The following is a 16,285-nucleotide window of genomic DNA, read 5'->3' on the forward strand; positions in this document are numbered from 1 at the left end:
AGAGGCCGACACAGAGGTAAAGTATTTCGTGGTAAACGTTTTGAACTAATGTGTGATGATAAATGAAGACAAAAAAGAAATGCCCCGGGTGAGGATAGAACTCACGACCTTCAGATTGCTCTGACATTGGACGTATGACTGATTATGAGACTGACGCGCTACCTACTGCGCTACCGAGGCCTGGTGTGGACGGCGGGGATCGGGCTTTAAATTTTTTAGAACTCACCAGTATGCGTCAACAAACGGGTCCATGGTGGAAACTGTGCTTTCTTTAGTGTCATATATTGGAATCGTCAAGGTTGTGGTAGAACCCTAATGCAAGCTATAATGTGCATGCCCGTAAACGCAATTATTATCCTGTTCTTGATAGAGATGATAACTAGTGTCCTGGAAGAAGTAAGTTTCATCCCATTTTTCATGCCACCCAGTTGTGAGCACACCATGTGGTATGGTTCTTCAGATATCCGATGCCTGCATTTGTCACATATTTCCAGAGTAGGATATTTTTCAAAGAGGCCGACACAGAGGTAAAGTATTTCGTGGTAAACGTTTTGAACTAATGTGTGATGATAAATGAAGACAAAAAAGAAATGCCCCGGGTGAGGATCGAACTCACGACCTTCAGATTGCTCTGACATTGGACGTATGACTGATTATGAGACTGACGCGCTACCTACTGCGCTACCGAGGCCTGGTGTGAACGGCGGGGATCGGGCTTTATATATTTTAGAACTCACCAGTATGCGTCAACAAACGGGTCCATGGTGGAAACTGTGCTTTTTTAAGTGCCATATGTTGGAATCGTCAAGGTTGTGGTAGAACCCTAATGCAAGCTATAATGTGCGTGCCCGTAAACGCAATTATTATCCTGTTCTTGATAGAGATGATAACTAGTGTCCTGGAAGAAGTAAGTTTCATCCCATTTTTCATGCCACCCAGTTGTGAGCACACCATGTGGTATGGTTCTTCAGATATCCGATGCCTGCATTTGTCACATATTTCCAGAGTAGGATATTTTTCAAAGAGGCCGACACAGAGGTAAAGTATTTCGTGGTAAACGTTTTGAACTAATGTGTGATGATAAATGAAGAAAAAAAAGAAATGCCCCGGGTGAGGATCGAACTCACGACCTTCAGATTGCTCTGACATTGGACGTATGACTGATTATGAGACTGACGCGCTACCTACTGCGCTACCGAGGCCTGGTGTGGACGGCGGGGATCGGGCTTTAAATTTTTTAGAACTCACCAGTATGCGTCAACAAACGGGTCCATGGTGGAAACTGTGCTTTCTTTAGTGTCATATATTGGAATCGTCAAGGTTGTGGTAGAACCCTAATGCAAGCTATAATGTGCATGCCCGTAAACGCAATTATTATCCTGTTCTTGATAGAGATGATAACTAGTGTCCTGGAAGAAGTAAGTTTCATCCCATTTTTCATGCCACCCAGTTGTGAGCACACCATGTGGTATGGTTCTTCAGATATCCGATGCCTGCATTTGTCACATATTTCCAGAGTAGGATATTTTTCAAAGAGGCCGACACAGAGGTAAAGTATTTCGTGGTAAACGTTTTGAACTAATGTGTGATGATAAATGAAGACAAAAAAGAAATGCCCCGGGTGAGGATCGAACTCACGACCTTCAGATTGCTCTGACATTGGACGTATGACTGATTATGAGACTGACGCGCTACCTACTGCGCTACCGAGGCCTGGTGTGAACGGCGGGGATCGGGCTTTATATATTTTAGAACTCACCAGTATGCGTCAACAAACGGGTCCATGGTGGAAACTGTGCTTTTTTAAGTGCCATATGTTGGACTCGTCTAGGTTGTGGTAGAACCCTAATGCAAGCTATAATGTGCATGCCCGTAAACGCAATTATTATCCTGTTCTTGTTAGAGATGATAACTAGTGTCCTGGAAGAAGTAAGTTCCATCCCATTTTTCATGCCACCCAGTTGTGAGCACACCATGTGGTATGGTTCTTCAGATATCCGATGCCTGCATTTGTCACATATTTCCAGAGTAGGATATTTTTCAAAGAGGCCGACACAGAGGTAAAGTATTTCGTGGTAAACGTTTTGAACTAATGTGTGATGATAAATGAAGACAAAAAAGAAATGCCCCGGGTGAGGATCGAACTCACGACCTTCAGATTGCTCTGACATTGGACGTATGACTGATTATGAGACTGACGCGCTACCTACTGCGCTACCGAGGCCTGGTGTGAACGGCGGGGATCGGGCTTTATATATTTTAGAACTCACCAGTATGCGTCAACAAACGGGTCCATGGTGGAAACTGTGCTTTTTTAAGTGCCATATGTTGGACTCGTCTAGGTTGTGGTAGAACCCTAATGCAAGCTATAATGTGCATGCCCGTAAACGCAATTATTATCCTGTTCTTGTTAGAGATGATAACTAGTGTCCTGGAAGAAGTAAGTTCCATCCCATTTTTCATGCCACCCAGTTGTGAGCACACCATGTGGTATGGTTCTTCAGATATCCGATGCCTGCATTTGTCACATATTTCCAGAGTAGGATATTTTTCAAAGAGGCCGACACAGAGGTAAAGTATTTCGTGGTAAACGTTTTGAACTAATGTGTGATGATAAATGAAGAAAAAAAAGAAATGCCCCGGGTGAGGATCGAACTCACGACCTTCAGATTGCTCTGACATTGGACGTATGACTGATTATGAGACTGACGCGCTACCTACTGCGCTACCGAGGCCTGGTGTGGACGGCGGGGATCGGGCTTTAAATTTTTTAGAACTCACCAGTATGCGTCAACAAACGGGTCCATGGTGGAAACTGTGCTTTCTTTAGTGTCATATGTTGGAATCGTCAAGGTTGTGGTAGAACCCTAATGCAAGCTATAATGTGCGTGCCCGTAAACGCAATTATTATCCTGTTCTTGATAAGAGATGATAACTAGTGTCCTGGAAGAAGTAAGTTTCATCCCATTTTTCATGCCACCCAGTTGTGAGCACACCATGTGGTATGGTTCTTCAGATATCCGATGCCTGCATTTGTCACATATTTCCAGAGTAGGATATTTTTCAAAGAGGCCGACACAGAGGTAAAGTATTTCGTGGTAAACGTTTTGAACTAATGTGTGATGATAAATGAAGAAAAAAAAGAAATGCCCCGGGTGAGGATCGAACTCACGACCTTCAGATTGCTCTGACATTGGACGTATGACTGATTATGAGACTGACGCGCTACCTACTGCGCTACCGAGGCCTGGTGTGAACGGCGGGGATCGGGCTTTATATATTTTAGAACTCACCAGTATGCGTCAACAAACGGGTCCATGGTGGAAACTGTGCTTTTTTAAGTGCCATATGTTGGAATCGTCAAGGTTGTGGTAGAACCCTAATGCAAGCTATAATGTGCGTGCCCGTAAACGCAATTATTATCCTGTTCTTGATAGAGATGATAACTAGTGTCCTGGAAGAAGTAAGTTTCATCCCATTTTTCATGCCACCCAGTTGTGAGCACACCATGTGGTATGGTTCTTCAGATATCCGATGCCTGCATTTGTCACATATTTCCAGAGTAGGATATTTTTCAAAGAGGCCGACACAGAGGTAAAGTATTTCGTGGTAAACGTTTTGAACTAATGTGTGATGATAAATGAAGAAAAAAAAGAAATGCCCCGGGTGAGGATCGAACTCACGACCTTCAGATTGCTCTGACATTGGACGTATGACTGATTATGAGACTGACGCGCTACCTACTGCGCTACCGAGGCCTGGTGTGGACGGCGGGGATCGGGCTTTAAATTTTTTAGAACTCACCAGTATGCGTCAACAAACGGGTCCATGGTGGAAACTGTGCTTTCTTTAGTGTCATATATTGGAATCGTCAAGGTTGTGGTAGAACCCTAATGCAAGCTATAATGTGCATGCCCGTAAACGCAATTATTATCCTGTTCTTGATAGAGATGATAACTAGTGTCCTGGAAGAAGTAAGTTTCATCCCATTTTTCATGCCACCCAGTTGTGAGCACACCATGTGGTATGGTTCTTCAGATATCCGATGCCTGCATTTGTCACATATTTCCAGAGTAGGATATTTTTCAAAGAGGCCGACACAGAGGTAAAGTATTTCGTGGTAAACGTTTTGAACTAATGTGTGATGATAAATGAAGACAAAAAAGAAATGCCCCGGGTGAGGATCGAACTCACGACCTTCAGATTGCTCTGACATTGGACGTATGACTGATTATGAGACTGACGCGCTACCTACTGCGCTACCGAGGCCTGGTGTGAACGGCGGGGATCGGGCTTTATATATTTTAGAACTCACCAGTATGCGTCAACAAACGGGTCCATGGTGGAAACTGTGCTTTTTTAAGTGCCATATGTTGGACTCGTCTAGGTTGTGGTAGAACCCTAATGCAAGCTATAATGTGCATGCCCGTAAACGCAATTATTATCCTGTTCTTGTTAGAGATGATAACTAGTGTCCTGGAAGAAGTAAGTTCCATCCCATTTTTCATGTCACCCAGTTGTGAGCACACCATGTGGTATGGTTCTTCAGATATCCGATGCCTGCATTTGTCACATATTTCCAGAGTAGGATATTTTTCAAAGAGGCCGACACAGAGGTAAAGTATTTCGTGGTAAACGTTTTGAACTAATGTGTGATGATAAATGAAGACAAAAAAGAAATGCCCCGGGTGAGGATCGAACTCACGACCTTCAGATTGCTCTGACATTGGACGTATGACTGATTATGAGACTGACGCGCTACCTACTGCGCTACCGAGGCCTGGTGTGAACGGCGGGGATCGGGCTTTATATATTTTAGAACTCACCAGTATGCGTCAACAAACGGGTCCATGGTGGAAACTGTGCTTTTTTAAGTGCCATATGTTGGACTCGTCTAGGTTGTGGTAGAACCCTAATGCAAGCTATAATGTGCATGCCCGTAAACGCAATTATTATCCTGTTCTTGTTAGAGATGATAACTAGTGTCCTGGAAGAAGTAAGTTCCATCCCATTTTTCATGCCACCCAGTTGTGAGCACACCATGTGGTATGGTTCTTCAGATATCCGATGCCTGCATTTGTCACATATTTCCAGAGTAGGATATTTTTCAAAGAGGCCGACACAGAGGTAAAGTATTTCGTGGTAAACGTTTTGAACTAATGTGTGATGATAAATGAAGAAAAAAAAGAAATGCCCCGGGTGAGGATCGAACTCACGACCTTCAGATTGCTCTGACATTGGACGTATGACTGATTATGAGACTGACGCGCTACCTACTGCGCTACCGAGGCCTGGTGTGGACGGCGGGGATCGGGCTTTAAATTTTTTAGAACTCACCAGTATGCGTCAACAAACGGGTCCATGGTGGAAACTGTGCTTTCTTTAGTGTCATATGTTGGAATCGTCAAGGTTGTGGTAGAACCCTAATGCAAGCTATAATGTGCGTGCCCGTAAACGCATATATTATCCTGTTCTTGATAAGAGATGATAACTAGTGTCCTGGAAGAAGTAAGTTTCATCCCATTTTTCATGCCACCCAGTTGTGAGCACACCATGTGGTATGGTTCTTCAGATATCCGATGCCTGCATTTGTCACATATTTCCAGAGTAGGATATTTTTCAAAGAGGCCGACACAGAGGTAAAGTATTTCGTGGTAAACGTTTTGAACTAATGTGTGATGATAAATGAAGAAAAAAAAGAAATGCCCCGGGTGAGGATCGAACTCACGACCTTCAGATTGCTCTGACATTGGACGTATGACTGATTATGAGACTGACGCGCTACCTACTGCGCTACCGAGGCCTGGTGTGGACGGCGGGGATCGGGCTTTAAATTTTTTAGAACTCACCAGTATGCGTCAACAAACGGGTCCATGGTGGAAACTGTGCTTTCTTTAGTGTCATATATTGGAATCGTCAAGGTTGTGGTAGAACCCTTATGCAAGCTATAATGTGCATGCCCGTAAACGCAATTATTATCCTGTTCTTGATAGAGATGATAACTAGTGTCCTGGAAGAAGTAAGTTTCATCCCATTTTTCATGCCACCCAGTTGTGAGCACACCATGTGGTATGGTTCTTCAGATATCCGATGCCTGCATTTGTCACATATTTCCAGAGTAGGATATTTTTCAAAGAGGCCGACACAGAGGTAAAGTATTTCGTGGTAAACGTTTTGAACTAATGTGTGATGATAAATGAAGACAAAAAAGAAATGCCCCAGGTGAGGATCGAACTCACGACCTTCAGATTGCTCTGACATTGGACGTATGACTGATTATGAGACTGACGCGCTACCTACTGCGCTACCGAGGCCTGGTGTGAACGGCGGGGATCGGGCTTTATATATTTTAGAACTCACCAGTATGCGTCAACAAACGGGTCCATGGTGGAAACTGTGCTTTTTTAAGTGCCATATGTTGGACTCGTCTAGGTTGTGGTAGAACCCTAATGCAAGCTATAATGTGCATGCCCGTAAACGCAATTATTATCCTGTTCTTGTTAGAGATGATAACTAGTGTCCTGGAAGAAGTAAGTTCCATCCCATTTTTCATGCCACCCAGTTGTGAGCACACCATGTGGTATGGTTCTTCAGATATCCGATGCCTGCATTTGTCACATATTTCCAGAGTAGGATATTTTTCAAAGAGGCCGACACAGAGGTAAAGTATTTCGTGGTAAACGTTTTGAACTAATGTGTGATGATAAATGAAGAAAAAAAAGAAATGCCCCGGGTGAGGATCGAACTCACGACCTTCAGATTGCTCTGACATTGGACGTATGACTGATTATGAGACTGACGCGCTACCTACTGCGCTACCGAGGCCTGGTGTGGACGGTGGGGATCGGGCTTTAAATTTTTTAGAACTCACCAGTATGCGTCAACAAACGGGTCCATGGTGGAAACTGTGCTTTCTTTAGTGTCATATATTGGAATCGTCAAGGTTGTGGTAGAACCCTAATGCAAGCTATAATGTGCATGCCCGTAAACGCAATTATTATCCTGTTCTTGATAGAGATGATAACTAGTGTCCTGGAAGAAGTAAGTTTCATCCCATTTTTCATGCCACCCAGTTGTGAGCACACCATGTGGTATGGTTCTTCAGATATCCGATGCCTGCATTTGTCACATATTTCCAGAGTAGGATATTTTTCAAAGAGGCCGACACAGAGGTAAAGTATTTCGTGGTAAACGTTTTGAACTAATGTGTGATGATAAATGAAGACAAAAAAGAAATGCCCCGGGTGAGGATCGAACTCACGACCTTCAGATTGCTCTGACATTGGACGTATGACTGATTATGAGACTGACGCGCTACCTACTGCGCTACCGAGGCCTGGTGTGAACGGCGGGGATCGGGCTTTATATATTTTAGAACTCACCAGTATGCGTCAACAAACGGGTCCATGGTGGAAACTGTGCTTTTTTAAGTGCCATATGTTGGACTCGTCTAGGTTGTGGTAGAACCCTAATGCAAGCTATAATGTGCATGCCCGTAAACGCAATTATTATCCTGTTCTTGTTAGAGATGATAACTAGTGTCCTGGAAGAAGTAAGTTCCATCCCATTTTTCATGCCACCCAGTTGTGAGCACACCATGTGGTATGGTTCTTCAGATATCCGATGCCTGCATTTGTCACATATTTCCAGAGTAGGATATTTTTCAAAGAGGCCGACACAGAGGTAAAGTATTTCGTGGTAAACGTTTTGAACTAATGTGTGATGATAAATGAAGACAAAAAAGAAATGCCCCGGGTGAGGATCGAACTCACGACCTTCAGATTGCTCTGACATTGGACGTATGACTGATTATGAGACTGACGCGCTACCTACTGCGCTACCGAGGCCTGGTGTGAAAGGCGGGGATCGGGCTTTATATATTTTAGAACTCACCAGTATGCGTCAACAAACGGGTCCATGGTGGAAACTGTGCTTTTTTAAGTGCCATATGTTGGACTCGTCTAGGTTGTGGTAGAACCCTAATGCAAGCTATAATGTGCATGCCCGTAAACGCAATTATTATCCTGTTCTTGTTAGAGATGATAACTAGTGTCCTGGAAGAAGTAAGTTCCATCCCATTTTTCATGCCACCCAGTTGTGAGCACACCATGTGGTATGGTTCTTCAGATATCCGATGCCTGCATTTGTCACATATTTCCAGAGTAGGATATTTTTCAAAGAGGCCGACACAGAGGTAAAGTATTTCGTGGTAAACGTTTTGAACTAATGTGTGATGATAAATGAAGAAAAAAAAGAAATGCCCCGGGTGAGGATCGAACTCACGACCTTCAGATTGCTCTGACATTGGACGTATGACTGATTATGAGACTGACGCGCTACCTACTGCGCTACCGAGGCCTGGTGTGGACGGCGGGGATCGGGCTTTAAATTTTTTAGAACTCACCAGTATGCGTCAACAAACGGGTCCATGGTGGAAACTGTGCTTTCTTTAGTGTCATATGTTGGAATCGTCAAGGTTGTGGTAGAACCCTAATGCAAGCTATAATGTGCGTGCCCGTAAACGCAATTATTATCCTGTTCTTGATAGAGATGATAACTAGTGTCCTGGAAGAAGTAAGTTTCATCCCATTTTTCATGCCACCCAGTTGTGAGCACACCATGTGGTATGGTTCTTCAGATATCCGATGCCTGCATTTGTCACATATTTCCAGAGTAGGATATTTTTCAAAGAGGCCGACACAGAGGTAAAGTATTTCGTGGTAAACGTTTTGAACTAATGTGTGATGATAAATGAAGACAAAAAAGAAATGCCCCGGGTGAGGATCGAACTCACGACCTTCAGATTGCTCTGACATTGGACGTATGACTGATTATGAGACTGACGCGCTACCTACTGCGCTACCGAGGCCTGGTGTGAACGGCGGGGATCGGGCTTTATATTTTTTAGAACTCACCAGTATGCGTCAACAAACGGGTCCATGGTGGAAACTGTGCTTTTTTAAGTGCCATATGTTGGACTCGTCTAGGTTGTGGTAGAACCCTAATGCAAGCTATAATGTGCATGCCCGTAAACGCAATTATTATCCTGTTCTTGTTAGAAATGATAACTAGTGTCCTGGAAGAAGTAAGTTTCATCCCATTTTTCATGCCACCCAGTTGTGAGCACACCATGTGGTATGGTTCTTCAGATATCCGATGCCTGCATTTGTCACATATTTCCAGAGTAGGATATTTTTCAAAGAGGCCGACACAGAGGTAAAGTATTTCGTGGTAAACGTTTTGAACTAATGTGTGATGATAAATGAAGAAAAAAAAGAAATGCCCCGGGTGAGGATCGAACTCACGACCTTCAGATTGCTCTGACATTGGACGTATGACTGATTATGAGACTGACGCGCTACCTACTGCGCTACCGAGGCCTGGTGTGGACGGCGGGGATCGGGCTTTAAATTTTTTAGAACTCACCAGTATGCGTCAACAAACGGGTCCATGGTGGAAACTGTGCTTTCTTTAGTGTCATATATTGGAATCGTCAAGGTTGTGGTAGAACCCTAATGCAAGCTATAATGTGCGTGCCCGTAAACGCAATTATTATCCTGTTCTTGATAGAGATGATAACTAGTGTCCTGGAAGAAGTAAGTTTCATCCCATTTTTCATGCCACCCAGTTGTGAGCACACCATGTGGTATGGTTCTTCAGATATCCGATGCCTGCATTTGTCACATATTTCCAGAGTAGGATATTTTTCAAAGAGGCCGACACAGAGGTAAAGTATTTCGTGGTAAACGTTTTGAACTAATGTGTGATGATAAATGAAGAAAAAAAAGAAATGCCCCGGGTGAGGATCGAACTCACGACCTTCAGATTGCTCTGACATTGGACGTATGACTGATTATGAGACTGACGCGCTACCTACTGCGCTACCGAGGCCTGGTGTGGACGGTGGGGATCGGGCTTTAAATTTTTTAGAACTCACCAGTATGCGTCAACAAACGGGTCCATGGTGGAAACTGTGCTTTCTTTAGTGTCATATATTGGAATCGTCAAGGTTGTGGTAGAACCCTTATGCAAGCTATAATGTGCGTGCCCGTAAACGCAATTATTATCCTGTTCTTGATAGAGATGATAACTAGTGTCCTGGAAGAAGTAAGTTTCATCCCATTTTTCATGCCACCCAGTTGTGAGCACACCATGTGGTATGGTTCTTCAGATATCCGATGCCTGCATTTGTCACATATTTCCAGAGTAGGATATTTTTCAAAGAGGCCGACACAGAGGTAAAGTATTTCGTGGTAAACGTTTTGAACTAATGTGTGATGATAAATGAAGACAAAAAAGAAATGCCCCGGGTGAGGATCGAACTCACGACCTTCAGATTGCTCTGACATTGGACGTATGACTGATTATGAGACTGACGCGCTACCTACTGCGCTACCGAGGCCTGGTGTGGACGGCGGGGATCGGGCTTTATATTTTTTAGAACTCACCAATATGCGTCAACAAACGGGTCCATGGTGGAAACTGTGCTTTCTTTAGTGTCATATATTGGAATCGTCAAGGTTGTGGTAGAACCCTAATGCAAGCTATAATGTGCATGCCCGTAAACGCAATTATTATCCTGTTCTTGATAGAGATGATAACTAGTGTCCTGGAAGAAGTAAGTTTCATCCCATTTTTCATGCCACCCAGTTGTGAGCACACCATGTGGTATGGTTCTTCAGATATCCGATGCCTGCATTTGTCACATATTTCCAGAGTAGGATATTTTTCAAAGACGCCGACACAGAGGTAAAGTATTTCGTGATCGGGCTTTATATTTTTTAGAACTCACCAGTATGCGTCAACAAACGGGTCAATGGTGGAAACTGTGCTTTCTTTAGTGTCATATGTTGGAATCGTCAAGGTTGTGGTAGAACCCTAATGCAAGCTATAATGTGCGTGCCCGTAAACGCAATTATTATCCTGTTCTTGATAGAGATGATAACTAGTGTCCTGGAAGAAGTAAGTTTCATCCCATTTTTCATGCCACCCAGTTGTGAGCACACCATGTGGTATGGTTCTTCAGATATCCGATGCCTGCATTTGTCACATATTTCCAGAGTAGGATATTTTTCAAAGAGGCCGACACAGAGGTAAAGTATTTCGTGGTAAACGTTTTGAACTAATGTGTGATGATAAATGAAGAAAAAAAAGAAATGCCCCGGGTGAGGATCGAACTCACGACCTTCAGATTGCTCTGACATTGGACGTATGACTGATTATGAGACTGACGCGCTACCTACTGCGCTACCGAGGCCTGGTGTGGACGGCGGGGATCGGGCTTTAAATTTTTTAGAACTCACCAATATGCATCAACAAACGGGTCCATGGTGGAAACTGTGCTTTCTTTAGTGTCATATGTTGGAATCGTCAAGGTTGTGGTAGAACCCTAATGCAAGCTATAATGTGCATGCCCGTAAACGCAATTATTATCCTGTTCTTGATAGAGATGATAACTAGTGTCCTGGATATTTTTCAAAGAGGCCGACACAGAGGTAAAGTATTTCGTGGTAAACGTTTTGAACTAATGTGTGATGATAAATGAAGAAAAAAAAAAAATGCCCCGGGTGAGAATCGAACTCACGACCTTCAGATTGCTCTGACATTGGACGTATGACTGATTATGAGACTGACGCGCTACCTACTGCGCTACCGAGGCCTGGTGTGGACTGCGGGGATCGGGCTTTATATTTTTTAGAACTCACCAGTATGCGTCAACAAACGGGTCCATGGTGGAAACTGTGCTTTCTTTAGTGTCATATTTTGGAATCGTCAAGGTTGTGGTAGAACCCTAATGCAAGCTATAATGTACGTGCCCGTAAACGCAATTATTATCCTGTTCTTGATAGAGATGATAACTAGTGTCCTGGAAGAAGTAAGTTTCATCCCATTTTTCATGCCACCCAGTTGTGAGCACACCATGTGGTATGGTTCTTCAGATATCCGATGCCTGCATTTGTCACATATTTCCAGAGTAGGATATTTTTCAAAGAGGCCGACACAGAGGTAAAGTATTTCGTGGTAAACGTTTTGAACTAATGTGTGATGATAAATGAAGAAAAAAAAGAAATGCCCCGGGTGAGGATCGAACTCACGACCTTCAGATTGCTCTGACATTGGACGTATGACTGATTATGAGACTGACGCGCTACCTACTGCGCTACCGAGGCCTGGTGTGGACGGCGGGGATCGGGCTTTATATTTTTTAGAACTCACCAGTATGCGTCAACAAACGGGTCCATGGTGGAAACTGTGCTTTCTTTAGTGTCATATGTTGGAATCGTCAAGGTTGTGGTAGAACCCTAATGCAAGCTATAATGTGCGTGCCCGTAAACGCAATTATTATCCTGTTCTTGTTAGAGATGATAACTAGTGTCCTGGAAGAAGTAAGTTTCATCCCATTTTTCATGCCACCCAGTTGTGAGCACACCATGTGGTATGGTTCTTCAGATATCCGATGCCTGCATTTGTCACATATTTCCAGAGTAGGATATTTTTCAAAGAGGCCGACACAGAGGTAAAGTATTTCGTGGTAAACGTTTTGAACTAATGTGTGATGATAAATGAAGAAAAAAAAGAAATGCCCCGGGTGAGGATCGAACTCACGACCTTCAGATTGCTCTGACATTGGACGTATGACTGATTATGAGACTGACGCGCTACCTACTGCGCTACCGAGGCCTGGTGTGGACTGCGGGGATCGGGCTTTATATTTTTTAGAACTCACCAGTATGCGTCAACAAACGGGTCCATGGTGGAAACTGTGCTTTCTTTAGTGTCATATGTTGGAATCGTCAAGGTTGTGGTAGAACCCTAATGCAAGCTATAATGTGCGTGCCCGTAAACGCAATTATTATCCTGTTCTTGATAGAGATGATAACTAGTGTCCTGGAAGAAGTAAGTTTCATCCCATTTTTCATGCCACCCAGTTGTGAGCACACCATGTGGTATGGTTCTTCAGATATCCGATGCCTGCATTTGTCACATATTTCCAGAGTAGGATATTTTTCAAAGAGGCCGACACAGAGGTAAAGTATTTCGTGGTAAACGTTTTGAACTAATGTGTGATGATAAATGAAGAAAAAAAGAAATGCCCCGGGTGAGGATCGAACTCACGACCTTCAGATTGCTCTGACATTGGACGTATGACTGATTATGAGACTGACGCGCTACCTACTGCGCTACCGAGGCCTGGTGTGGACGGCGGGGATCGGGCTTTATATTTTTTAGAACTCACCAGTATGCGTCAACAAACGGGTCCATGGTGGAAACTGTGCTTTTTTTAAGTGTCATATGTTGGACTCACCTAGGTTGTGGTAGAACCCTAATGCAAGCTATAATGTGCGTGCCCGTAAACGCAACTAATATCCTGTTCTTGATAAGAGATGATAACTAGTGTCCTGGAAGAAGTAAGTTTCATCCCATTTTTCATGCCACCCAGTTGTGATCACACCATGTGGTATGGTTCTTCAAATATCCAATGCCTGCATTTGTCACATATTTCCAGAGTAGGATATTTTTCAAAGAGGCCGACACAGAGGTAAAGTATTTCGTGGTAAACGTTTTGAACTAATGTGTGATGATAAATGAAGACAAAAAAGAAATGCCCCGGGTGAGGATCGAACTCACGACCTTCAGATTGCTCTGACATTGGACATATGACTGATTATGAGACTAACGCGCTACCTACTGCGCTACCGAGGCCTGGTGTGGACGGCGGGGATCGGGCTTTATATTTTTTAGAACTCACCAGTATGCGTCAACAAACGGGTCCATGGTGGAAACTGTGCTTTCTTTAGTGTCATATGTTGGAATCGTCAAGGTTGTGGTAGAACCCTAATGCAAGCTATAATGTGCGTGCCCGTAAACGCAATTATTATCCTGTTCTTGATAGAGATGATAACTAGTGTCCTGGAAGAAGTAAGTTTCATCCCATTTTTCATGACACCCAGTTGTGAGCACACCATGTGGTATGGTTCTTCAGATATCCAATGCCTGCATTTGTCACATATTTCCAGAGTAGGATATTTTTCAAAGAGGCAGACACAGAGGTAAAGTATTTCGTGGTAAACGTTTTGAACTAATGTGTGATGATAAATGAAGAAAAAAAAGAAATGCCCCGGGTGAGGATCGAACTCACGACCTTCAGGTTGCTCTGACATTGGACGTATGACTGATTATGAGACTGACGCGCTACCTACTGCGCTACCGAGGCCTGGTGTGGACGGCGGGGATCGGGCTTTAATTTTTTTAGAACTCACCAGTATGCGTCAACAAACGGGTCCATGGTGGAAACTGTGCTTTCTTTAGTGTCATATATTGGAATCGTCAAGGTTGTGGTAGAACCCTTGCAAGCTATAATGTGCATGCCCATAAACGCAATTATTATCCTGTTCTTGTTAGAGATGATAACTAGTGTCCTGGAAGAAGTAAGTTCCATCCCATTTTTCATGCCACCCAGTTGTGAGCACACCATGTGGTATGGTTCTTCAGATATCCGATGCCTGCATTTGTCACATATTTCCAGAGTAGGATATTTTTCAAAGAGGCCGACACAGAGGTAAAGTATTTCGTGGTAAACGTTTTGAACTAATGTGTGATGATAAATGAAGAAAAAAAAGAAATGCCCCGGGTGAGGATCGAACTCACGACCTTCAGATTGCTCTGACATTGGATGTATGACTGATTATGAGACTGACGCGCTACCTACTGCGCTACCGAGGCCTGGTGTGGACGGCGGGGATCGGGCTTTATATTTTTTAGAACTCACCAGTATGCGTCAACAAACGGGTCCATGGTGGAAACTGCGCTTTCTTTAGTGTCATATATTGGAATCGTCAAGGTTGTGGTAGAACCCTAATGCAAGCTATAATGTGCATGCCCGTAAACGCAATTATTATCCTGTTCTTGATAGAGATGATAACTAGTGTCCTGGAAGAAGTAAGTTTCATCCCATTTTTCATGCCACCCAGTTGTGAGCACACCATGTGGTATGATTCTTCAGATATCCGATGCCTGCATTTGTCACATATTTCCAGAGTAGGATATTTTTCAAAGAGGCCGACACAGAGGTAAAGTATTTCGTGGTAAACGTTTTGAACTAATGTGTGATGATAAATGAAGAAAAAAAAGAAATGCCCCGGGTGAGGATCGAACTCACGACCTTCAGATTGCTCTGACATTGGACGTATGACTGATTATGAGACTGACGCGCTACCTACTGCGCTACCGAGGCCTGGTGTGGACGGCGGGGATCGGGCTTTATATTTTTTAGAACTCACCAGTATGCGTCAACAAACGGGTCCATGGTGGAAACTGTGCTTTCTTTAGTGTCATATGTTGGAATCGTCAAGGTTGTGGTAGAACCCTAATGCAAGCTATAATGTGCGTGCCCGTAAACGCAATTATTATCCTGTTCTTGATAGAGATGATAACTAGTGTCCTGGAAGAAGTAAGTTTCATCCCATTTTTCATGACACCCAGTTGTGAGCACACCATGTGGTATGGTTCTTCAGATATCCAATGCCTGCATTTGTCACATATTTCCAGAGTAGGATATTTTTCAAAGAGGCAGACACAGAGGTAAAGTATTTCGTGGTAAACGTTTTGAACTAATGTGTGATGATAAATGAAGAAAAAAAAGAAATGCCCCGGGTGAGGATCGAACTCACGACCTTCAGGTTGCTCTGACATTGGACGTATGACTGATTATGAGACTGACGCGCTACCTACTGCGCTACCGAGGCCTGGTGTGGACGGCGGGGATCGGGCTTTAATTTTTTTAGAACTCACCAGTATGCGTCAACAAACGGGTCCATGGTGGAAACTGTGCTTTCTTTAGTGTCATATATTGGAATCGTCAAGGTTGTGGTAGAACCCTTGCAAGCTATAATGTGCATGCCCATAAACGCAATTATTATCCTGTTCTTGTTAGAGATGATAACTAGTGTCCTGGAAGAAGTAAGTTCCATCCCATTTTTCATGCCACCCAGTTGTGAGCACACCATGTGGTATGGTTCTTCAGATATCCGATGCCTGCATTTGTCACATATTTCCAGAGTAGGATATTTTTCAAAGAGGCCGACACAGAGGTAAAGTATTTCGTGGTAAACGTTTTGAACTAATGTGTGATGATAAATGAAGAAAAAAAAGAAATGCCCCGGGTGAGGATCGAACTCACGACCTTCAGATTGCTCTGACATTGGATGTATGACTGATTATGAGACTGACGCGCTACCTACTGCGCTACCGAGGCCTGGTGTGGACGGCGGGGATCGGGCTTTAT

The 16,285-nt window shown here is 43.6% G+C and overlaps 32 non-coding genes across 32 annotated transcripts; all 32 read right to left on the reverse strand.

The window, feature by feature from the left end:
• Positions 1–80: 80 nt before the first annotated feature.
• Positions 81–180, reverse strand: Trnam-cau (transfer RNA methionine (anticodon CAU)). The gene is made up of 2 exons: positions 144–180; positions 81–116 (listed from the first exon to the last, which is right to left on the reverse strand). It is a non-coding gene; the product is annotated as a tRNA-Met (tRNA).
• Positions 181–591: 411 nt separating this feature from the next.
• On the reverse strand, positions 592–691 carry Trnam-cau (transfer RNA methionine (anticodon CAU)). The gene is made up of 2 exons: positions 655–691; positions 592–627 (listed from the first exon to the last, which is right to left on the reverse strand). It is a non-coding gene; the product is annotated as a tRNA-Met (tRNA).
• Positions 692–1,102: 411 nt separating this feature from the next.
• On the reverse strand, positions 1,103–1,202 carry Trnam-cau (transfer RNA methionine (anticodon CAU)). The gene is made up of 2 exons: positions 1,166–1,202; positions 1,103–1,138 (listed from the first exon to the last, which is right to left on the reverse strand). It is a non-coding gene; the product is annotated as a tRNA-Met (tRNA).
• Positions 1,203–1,613: 411 nt separating this feature from the next.
• Positions 1,614–1,713, reverse strand: Trnam-cau (transfer RNA methionine (anticodon CAU)). Its single transcript has 2 exons — positions 1,677–1,713; positions 1,614–1,649 (listed from the first exon to the last, which is right to left on the reverse strand). It is a non-coding gene; the product is annotated as a tRNA-Met (tRNA).
• A 411-nt stretch (positions 1,714–2,124) lies between these two features.
• On the reverse strand, positions 2,125–2,224 carry Trnam-cau (transfer RNA methionine (anticodon CAU)). The gene is made up of 2 exons: positions 2,188–2,224; positions 2,125–2,160 (listed from the first exon to the last, which is right to left on the reverse strand). It is a non-coding gene; the product is annotated as a tRNA-Met (tRNA).
• Positions 2,225–2,635: 411 nt separating this feature from the next.
• Positions 2,636–2,735, reverse strand: Trnam-cau (transfer RNA methionine (anticodon CAU)). Its single transcript has 2 exons — positions 2,699–2,735; positions 2,636–2,671 (listed from the first exon to the last, which is right to left on the reverse strand). It is a non-coding gene; the product is annotated as a tRNA-Met (tRNA).
• A 412-nt stretch (positions 2,736–3,147) lies between these two features.
• Trnam-cau (transfer RNA methionine (anticodon CAU)) lies at positions 3,148–3,247 on the reverse strand. Its single transcript has 2 exons — positions 3,211–3,247; positions 3,148–3,183 (listed from the first exon to the last, which is right to left on the reverse strand). It is a non-coding gene; the product is annotated as a tRNA-Met (tRNA).
• Positions 3,248–3,658: 411 nt separating this feature from the next.
• Positions 3,659–3,758, reverse strand: Trnam-cau (transfer RNA methionine (anticodon CAU)). The gene is made up of 2 exons: positions 3,722–3,758; positions 3,659–3,694 (listed from the first exon to the last, which is right to left on the reverse strand). It is a non-coding gene; the product is annotated as a tRNA-Met (tRNA).
• A 411-nt stretch (positions 3,759–4,169) lies between these two features.
• On the reverse strand, positions 4,170–4,269 carry Trnam-cau (transfer RNA methionine (anticodon CAU)). The gene is made up of 2 exons: positions 4,233–4,269; positions 4,170–4,205 (listed from the first exon to the last, which is right to left on the reverse strand). It is a non-coding gene; the product is annotated as a tRNA-Met (tRNA).
• Positions 4,270–4,680: 411 nt separating this feature from the next.
• Trnam-cau (transfer RNA methionine (anticodon CAU)) lies at positions 4,681–4,780 on the reverse strand. The gene is made up of 2 exons: positions 4,744–4,780; positions 4,681–4,716 (listed from the first exon to the last, which is right to left on the reverse strand). It is a non-coding gene; the product is annotated as a tRNA-Met (tRNA).
• A 411-nt stretch (positions 4,781–5,191) lies between these two features.
• On the reverse strand, positions 5,192–5,291 carry Trnam-cau (transfer RNA methionine (anticodon CAU)). Its single transcript has 2 exons — positions 5,255–5,291; positions 5,192–5,227 (listed from the first exon to the last, which is right to left on the reverse strand). It is a non-coding gene; the product is annotated as a tRNA-Met (tRNA).
• A 412-nt stretch (positions 5,292–5,703) lies between these two features.
• Trnam-cau (transfer RNA methionine (anticodon CAU)) lies at positions 5,704–5,803 on the reverse strand. Its single transcript has 2 exons — positions 5,767–5,803; positions 5,704–5,739 (listed from the first exon to the last, which is right to left on the reverse strand). It is a non-coding gene; the product is annotated as a tRNA-Met (tRNA).
• Positions 5,804–6,214: 411 nt separating this feature from the next.
• On the reverse strand, positions 6,215–6,314 carry Trnam-cau (transfer RNA methionine (anticodon CAU)). Its single transcript has 2 exons — positions 6,278–6,314; positions 6,215–6,250 (listed from the first exon to the last, which is right to left on the reverse strand). It is a non-coding gene; the product is annotated as a tRNA-Met (tRNA).
• A 411-nt stretch (positions 6,315–6,725) lies between these two features.
• Positions 6,726–6,825, reverse strand: Trnam-cau (transfer RNA methionine (anticodon CAU)). Its single transcript has 2 exons — positions 6,789–6,825; positions 6,726–6,761 (listed from the first exon to the last, which is right to left on the reverse strand). It is a non-coding gene; the product is annotated as a tRNA-Met (tRNA).
• Positions 6,826–7,236: 411 nt separating this feature from the next.
• On the reverse strand, positions 7,237–7,336 carry Trnam-cau (transfer RNA methionine (anticodon CAU)). Its single transcript has 2 exons — positions 7,300–7,336; positions 7,237–7,272 (listed from the first exon to the last, which is right to left on the reverse strand). It is a non-coding gene; the product is annotated as a tRNA-Met (tRNA).
• A 411-nt stretch (positions 7,337–7,747) lies between these two features.
• Positions 7,748–7,847, reverse strand: Trnam-cau (transfer RNA methionine (anticodon CAU)). Its single transcript has 2 exons — positions 7,811–7,847; positions 7,748–7,783 (listed from the first exon to the last, which is right to left on the reverse strand). It is a non-coding gene; the product is annotated as a tRNA-Met (tRNA).
• A 411-nt stretch (positions 7,848–8,258) lies between these two features.
• Positions 8,259–8,358, reverse strand: Trnam-cau (transfer RNA methionine (anticodon CAU)). The gene is made up of 2 exons: positions 8,322–8,358; positions 8,259–8,294 (listed from the first exon to the last, which is right to left on the reverse strand). It is a non-coding gene; the product is annotated as a tRNA-Met (tRNA).
• A 411-nt stretch (positions 8,359–8,769) lies between these two features.
• On the reverse strand, positions 8,770–8,869 carry Trnam-cau (transfer RNA methionine (anticodon CAU)). Its single transcript has 2 exons — positions 8,833–8,869; positions 8,770–8,805 (listed from the first exon to the last, which is right to left on the reverse strand). It is a non-coding gene; the product is annotated as a tRNA-Met (tRNA).
• A 411-nt stretch (positions 8,870–9,280) lies between these two features.
• On the reverse strand, positions 9,281–9,380 carry Trnam-cau (transfer RNA methionine (anticodon CAU)). The gene is made up of 2 exons: positions 9,344–9,380; positions 9,281–9,316 (listed from the first exon to the last, which is right to left on the reverse strand). It is a non-coding gene; the product is annotated as a tRNA-Met (tRNA).
• A 411-nt stretch (positions 9,381–9,791) lies between these two features.
• On the reverse strand, positions 9,792–9,891 carry Trnam-cau (transfer RNA methionine (anticodon CAU)). The gene is made up of 2 exons: positions 9,855–9,891; positions 9,792–9,827 (listed from the first exon to the last, which is right to left on the reverse strand). It is a non-coding gene; the product is annotated as a tRNA-Met (tRNA).
• Positions 9,892–10,302: 411 nt separating this feature from the next.
• Trnam-cau (transfer RNA methionine (anticodon CAU)) lies at positions 10,303–10,402 on the reverse strand. Its single transcript has 2 exons — positions 10,366–10,402; positions 10,303–10,338 (listed from the first exon to the last, which is right to left on the reverse strand). It is a non-coding gene; the product is annotated as a tRNA-Met (tRNA).
• Positions 10,403–11,157: 755 nt separating this feature from the next.
• Positions 11,158–11,257, reverse strand: Trnam-cau (transfer RNA methionine (anticodon CAU)). The gene is made up of 2 exons: positions 11,221–11,257; positions 11,158–11,193 (listed from the first exon to the last, which is right to left on the reverse strand). It is a non-coding gene; the product is annotated as a tRNA-Met (tRNA).
• Positions 11,258–11,559: 302 nt separating this feature from the next.
• Trnam-cau (transfer RNA methionine (anticodon CAU)) lies at positions 11,560–11,659 on the reverse strand. The gene is made up of 2 exons: positions 11,623–11,659; positions 11,560–11,595 (listed from the first exon to the last, which is right to left on the reverse strand). It is a non-coding gene; the product is annotated as a tRNA-Met (tRNA).
• A 411-nt stretch (positions 11,660–12,070) lies between these two features.
• On the reverse strand, positions 12,071–12,170 carry Trnam-cau (transfer RNA methionine (anticodon CAU)). Its single transcript has 2 exons — positions 12,134–12,170; positions 12,071–12,106 (listed from the first exon to the last, which is right to left on the reverse strand). It is a non-coding gene; the product is annotated as a tRNA-Met (tRNA).
• A 411-nt stretch (positions 12,171–12,581) lies between these two features.
• Positions 12,582–12,681, reverse strand: Trnam-cau (transfer RNA methionine (anticodon CAU)). Its single transcript has 2 exons — positions 12,645–12,681; positions 12,582–12,617 (listed from the first exon to the last, which is right to left on the reverse strand). It is a non-coding gene; the product is annotated as a tRNA-Met (tRNA).
• A 410-nt stretch (positions 12,682–13,091) lies between these two features.
• On the reverse strand, positions 13,092–13,191 carry Trnam-cau (transfer RNA methionine (anticodon CAU)). The gene is made up of 2 exons: positions 13,155–13,191; positions 13,092–13,127 (listed from the first exon to the last, which is right to left on the reverse strand). It is a non-coding gene; the product is annotated as a tRNA-Met (tRNA).
• Positions 13,192–13,604: 413 nt separating this feature from the next.
• Trnam-cau (transfer RNA methionine (anticodon CAU)) lies at positions 13,605–13,704 on the reverse strand. Its single transcript has 2 exons — positions 13,668–13,704; positions 13,605–13,640 (listed from the first exon to the last, which is right to left on the reverse strand). It is a non-coding gene; the product is annotated as a tRNA-Met (tRNA).
• A 411-nt stretch (positions 13,705–14,115) lies between these two features.
• Positions 14,116–14,215, reverse strand: Trnam-cau (transfer RNA methionine (anticodon CAU)). Its single transcript has 2 exons — positions 14,179–14,215; positions 14,116–14,151 (listed from the first exon to the last, which is right to left on the reverse strand). It is a non-coding gene; the product is annotated as a tRNA-Met (tRNA).
• A 409-nt stretch (positions 14,216–14,624) lies between these two features.
• On the reverse strand, positions 14,625–14,724 carry Trnam-cau (transfer RNA methionine (anticodon CAU)). The gene is made up of 2 exons: positions 14,688–14,724; positions 14,625–14,660 (listed from the first exon to the last, which is right to left on the reverse strand). It is a non-coding gene; the product is annotated as a tRNA-Met (tRNA).
• A 411-nt stretch (positions 14,725–15,135) lies between these two features.
• On the reverse strand, positions 15,136–15,235 carry Trnam-cau (transfer RNA methionine (anticodon CAU)). The gene is made up of 2 exons: positions 15,199–15,235; positions 15,136–15,171 (listed from the first exon to the last, which is right to left on the reverse strand). It is a non-coding gene; the product is annotated as a tRNA-Met (tRNA).
• A 411-nt stretch (positions 15,236–15,646) lies between these two features.
• Trnam-cau (transfer RNA methionine (anticodon CAU)) lies at positions 15,647–15,746 on the reverse strand. Its single transcript has 2 exons — positions 15,710–15,746; positions 15,647–15,682 (listed from the first exon to the last, which is right to left on the reverse strand). It is a non-coding gene; the product is annotated as a tRNA-Met (tRNA).
• A 409-nt stretch (positions 15,747–16,155) lies between these two features.
• Trnam-cau (transfer RNA methionine (anticodon CAU)) lies at positions 16,156–16,255 on the reverse strand. Its single transcript has 2 exons — positions 16,219–16,255; positions 16,156–16,191 (listed from the first exon to the last, which is right to left on the reverse strand). It is a non-coding gene; the product is annotated as a tRNA-Met (tRNA).
• Between the last annotated feature and the right edge of the window lie 30 nt (positions 16,256–16,285).

Source organism: Haliotis cracherodii, unplaced genomic scaffold (assembly GCF_022045235.1).
Source record: "Haliotis cracherodii isolate W230 unplaced genomic scaffold, xgHalCrac1.p SCAF_13, whole genome shotgun sequence".
NCBI classification, from domain to species: domain Eukaryota; kingdom Metazoa; phylum Mollusca; class Gastropoda; order Lepetellida; family Haliotidae; genus Haliotis; species Haliotis cracherodii.